Genomic DNA, 5,587 nt, shown 5'->3' with positions numbered 1-5,587 from the left:
ATTCTAATGCAATAATGCTTAAACGAGCAATAATACACTGAAGATAAAAGGGATAGTTTACTGTTGCAAATGCTTACAGCAACTCACTAATGCTCAACTCCTGTCATTGATCAAATTATACACAGTTGAATTGGGTAGAAATAATAAGGAAATGCAATAAAATTTAATATATTTATTGACTTTTCAAACAAATGTTGAAGGTGTCCCAAGACTTATAGTACATTAATAAATTTTGTGTTGTAACATTTATAGGTCATAAAAAATTACTTTTGAAAAAAATTTAGGGTGTCTCAAGACTTATAGTGTCCCAAGACATATAGTCATCACTTGCATCAACAACCATTTTAATTGAAAGACTGAATTTTTGAGCTGAACGAACTGGCGCACTCTTAAGTATGGCCTTTAAGTTATGAAAAGTCTCCTGACATTTGTCAAACCAATAAAAGTTGGTTTTATTACTCAAGAAATTTGTCAGGGGTTCAGAAATTATGGAAAAATTTGAGCAAAATTTCCGATAATATCAATTCATACCCAAAATCACGTCGATTGCTTGATACTGATAAGCACAGGGAATTCAGAGACAGCATTGACCTTAATTGCTATAGGCTTAACTTGACCATGTCAAACAATATGTCCTAGAAAAGTAACACAATCACGGCAAAATTTAGCCCCTCACCTGTGATGATATTGATTGGCAGTTTAGGGGGGGGGGGCTGATATCACCTATTCTTTAAAACATGCACAAATTTGCAGGCAATTTTGGCTGCATACATCGGTGTACATTTTATACACTTACCAACATTTCTCGCGACTGTGGCGCTACCGTAGGCTGAAGGATTCGTTTGGTAACATGTAAATTATATTTCCAGAGCAAATCCTATCCTTGGTGACTTGTAAATCCAAGTAGAATAGCACAACCCTGTCATGTGGCCATTTTCACGCCAGATATGGCTGTTACCAATTACCGGTATATGTCTAAAGTGTACACATGTTTGTTCTGGAAAGATATGCATGCAGCAGGAATGCACATTTTAATGAGCAGGTCACATTGATATCAAGACAGAATTGGGGTGGGGGTGGGTGATTTATCGGACTAGGCAAAACTCACTTTTACTTGTCAAATTTGCATCAGTAGTCTATGGAAGAATTTCGGAATGGTTTCCAAGTAATCTTTCCAGGTGTTGTTGTAGATGATGATGTCATCGATGTAAGCGTCACAATTATCTAGAACCGCTACTGTAGCCTAGTGGTTAGAGTGTCTGCCTCAGATATGGTAGGTCGCGTGTTCGAATCCTGGCCGAGTAATACCAAAGACTTATACATTTTTTACTAACAGCTTCCTCACTAGGAGCTAGGCATTAAGAGGTTAGTGTTAGGAATGGTAGGCCTGGTGTCAGGATGATGTGACTAGGTGGGACATCATGCTACATGTCTGCGGCATGGCTCCCCAGTGCTAGAGATCGCTATAAACTGCCACACTGCAGACATCTTAGCGATATAACTGATCTTTTTTTTAAAGATGCGTTAAAAGTCCGTATCGCACACACACACACACACACACACACACACACACACTTATCTAGACGAGATGCAATCGTGTTAATTAAACATTGGAAAGCACAATGTGAACCTTTCATTCCAAACAGCATCACTTTATATTGATAAAACCCATCTGGAGTCACGAATGCTGAAATTTCCTTTGCTATATTCGTGAGCTGAATGTGAGAGAATCCTTTCAAAAGATCAAACTTGTTAACATATTTTGTATTTTCAGTTATGTCAATGCAGTCATCGATTCATAGCAGTGGAAATTAATCTGTTTAGGTCACACGATTCACTCTTTTATAGTCAGTGCACATGCCAAAATAGCATATGGTTTCGGCACAAGAATAAATCTTGAACTTTTACTTGTTTCTATGAAATCATTCATCAGCAAATAGTGGATTTCTTTTTTCAAATATTCCTGTTTTGGGAGGGTTCATCCTGTTTGCATGGTGTTTAACAGGTGTGGAATCTGCAATTTCAACGTCATGGTAGATTTTATTTATTCGTGTTGAAGTATCTGGAAACAAGTGCTCATATTCAAATAATAGTTATTTTAGTTCACTCTTTTTCTGTGGTTGTAGATGTGAAAGTTTATGTCCCAGATTATTCCATATTTCTGATTTGCAAAATCTCAACGGTCTGATTGCATTCCATCACTTAATCCTTACAGTGTTGGATTGGTACAACTAAGTTGACTGCATGATTAACATAACTATCTCTATCAACATACTCCTTTGACATGTTAAATGACAAATCTGTTTTTGCTTTCGCCTTCCAGGGGTGTTAATGATATAATTTGCGTCATTTTTCTTTCTAACTGTGTAAGGACCATATTACTTAGCCTGAAGAGGATTTTGAGGCATGGGCAAGAACACCAGAATTCTATTACTAAGTGGAAAAGTCCTTTCCATCGTACTTCTGTCATACCGTAATTTCACTTTTGGCTGAGTAGACTTAATATTAGTTCTTGTTACTTCGCAAGCCTTTGGCACCTTATATTTGAGATCGGAAACATAGAAGATTAATGTCTGAATCTCTACTTTAAAGAAGTTTCTATTTTCATAACTTCAGTGGTACATGGACAGTATGTCCAAAGACCAGTTGAAACAGACTGAATCCTAATGATTCTTGAACTGATTCCCAAACAGCAGACAGCAATAAATGAACACATTGATTCCAATCTCTACAGGTCTCAAAGATATATGACCGATTCATATTTGTCAAAGTTTGACGAATCTTTCTAAAGTCCCATGATATTCAGGGTGATAGAAGATTTAAATTGACTGATGCCCAATTCACGTATAATTTGCTGAAAAACTCCGCATATGAAATTTGACCCCTGATCAGATTGGACAGATTTAGGATGGCCAAATTGTGTTAAAAAAAAAAGAACTTTATCAAAGCTTTTATCAGGGTTTTAATTTTAATATATTCCTCCAAAGATTTGCCTTTGGAAATCTTGTGGACGCACAAATTATGGTTAAAAAGTATTGGTTGCTTAGGTGGCTTAGGTAAGGGACAGACATGGTCTACCATTATTCTGCTAAAAGGATGGTCCAATGCAGAAATAGATTGCAAATAAGCCTCAGGTATCTTCTGATCAGGTTTTCATGCTATTTGACACGTATGACAAGATCTACAGTATTTAGAAATATCACTTTAAAATTTTCGGCCAATAAAAATGACTGGAGGTCTTGTGATAAGTCTCATGGACTTCTAAATGATCAGCCAAGGAAGTATTATGGACTAGACTAAGAATTTCATGTCAATACAACTTAGCAACAACAGTTTGATAGTTCACTGATCACTAGTCACCAGCCGGTACCTCAGGTGGTCTCCATTTTCTCATAAGGCCCCGACTTTTAACAAAATAACAAACGTATACGTCTGTGGCTTCATTTTCATTATAGCCCTCTGAAACAGGCAGATCACAGGATCTTGTTCCTGTTCATCAATGAGTAATTGTCGCTTGTAACCCTGATGAAAACAAAGAGAATGAGTAGTAAACACAGGATTCATGTGATGAATACTTCTCCATTGATCAATACCAGGAGCCAAAGTGACCTCATCAAAAGCCTGACCAATACATATGTCAGTTAAAGGAATAATTTCCTGACAACATCGTTCTCAAGAATTATTTTTGCCACAGCTCTAGTAACTTCACCAGTTGGGTATCAATCAGGGATTTAGTTTCCAATAGGATCGACATTTTGATTCAAACAAGGCTTGTCAGTTGCAAGTAGTTTAGCCACAATCCTATGTCCAGCTAGGCCATTGCCTTGCAATAAATGAATACCCTTGATGGGCAAAGATTGCACTGTTCCAACCCACACAAGTCCTGGGACTAAATCTGATGACAAATTTACACAGTGGAGAGGAATATTAACAAAGGCACACTCTACTCCCTGAATAATAACACTTTCATTCGAAGAAGACTTCTCGGAACAAGTCAAAGTACCTGATATTAAAAGAATCTGATTAGCTCCTGCGTCCCTTAAATTTTTGTATATGGGATAGGATTGGCAGAATCTTCAATTATTATAAGTTGTCTGAGGTTATCGTAGGCTTGACCACCTTTATTGGTTGAGCACGATCTATAAAATAAGTGTTATTTTTATCATGTAAATGTGATATGGTTGTGTCCAGTTTCTTTTCCTACAGTTCCTAAACCTATGCTTGAGGTACCAAATCATAACCCTTCAAAATACATTCCTTAACCCGATCATAATCAGCACTTTGGCGTACTGACAGTGAAGCGTAGACTTCACGAGCTTTGCCAGTAAGTGAACTTTGTAATGATCGAGTCCAAAGGCCTTGACCATTTCAAATTTTCATCAATTTGTCAAAATGAGGAAACTATTTTTCTAGATTTCTTTAATAGGGGATGCTAACCAAATATATTAGCAACATCACAATCGGAACTTGTATGTCAGAGGTCATGGTGTATTCAACTTTCCAACTCTAATTCTTTTAATCTGAATTAAAATGATCTTTCTTCCTTTTCTCTTTCTCTCTGCATTTGTATTTCCCTCTTATCCTTCTCTTTGCATTTGCATCAGCCGATCTTCTCTTTCATCTTTCTGTAGATACATTTGTCACTCTCTTTCCACTTTCTTCAATTGCATTTGACTGTCCTCTTTCTAATGATGAGACTTTCCTTGCTCTATTTTCATCTTGTGTTCAATTTCAGTTCTATTACTTTCATTTCAGAGAAAGAGACTTACTAATCAAACCCAATGCACTTTGATCCAAAACAATAATTTTGCACCCAATATTGGGTCAAAATATTTTTATTTCTTGCTTCCTTAAAGAAACATCTGTTTCAGAGAGATCATATTGTCTGGCCAGCTTGAGTAATTCCTGTCTTTTCAAGTACTCTAACCCTTTTTGGGTAGGATTTAAAATGAAGTTTTCCACTTTCGATGACATTGTGAAAGCTTGTTGGTTTCACTATAGATTTCTCAACCAGTGAAAGTAAAATATCTGTGACTTAGAAAATTCCGAAAAAGTGTATTTACATTTCAAAGTTATTTGAAATAATTCAGAGAAATTCTCGTACAATGTTCTGTTACGACTCGATGGTCTTAAACTAAGTAACAGAAAGGAACGAAAACAAAAGAGTTTGTTCAACAAATTATTTATTTCCCTAGAATACAAAGCAAAAGTTTAAAAAGAACTTACAGTATTGTGAATTAAATCTCAAATAGTCCTAAAAGTTCTAACTCAAGTCTAACTGCGTGCAGTTCCAATTGAATTCCAGTGGTATTCCATATAAGTTCCAATATTGAATGTGTAGATGTGCCTGTAGTCTCGAATGTGTTAATATGTCAGTGGCCTGGATTATGAAAATGTGTTAACAGTCTTTTGATGTATCACAATATTATAATCCAAAGTGTTCTTGTCTGAATTCACTACAATTCCAAAATTAGTATTTCTGTCCAAGAAAATTATTGAACGCTTTGTAATTCCAGTGAATAATAATTTGAATAAATCAGTTCACCTAAACCAAAATCAGAACACAGCAATACTAGTGATTCTGCGT

The sequence above is a fragment of the Sinohyriopsis cumingii genome, chromosome 9, assembly GCF_028554795.1.
Source record: "Sinohyriopsis cumingii isolate HCF-2022 chromosome 9, ASM2855479v2, whole genome shotgun sequence".
Lineage (NCBI taxonomy): Eukaryota > Metazoa > Mollusca > Bivalvia > Unionida > Unionidae > Sinohyriopsis > Sinohyriopsis cumingii.
Note: the sequence above shows the minus strand (reverse complement) of the source record.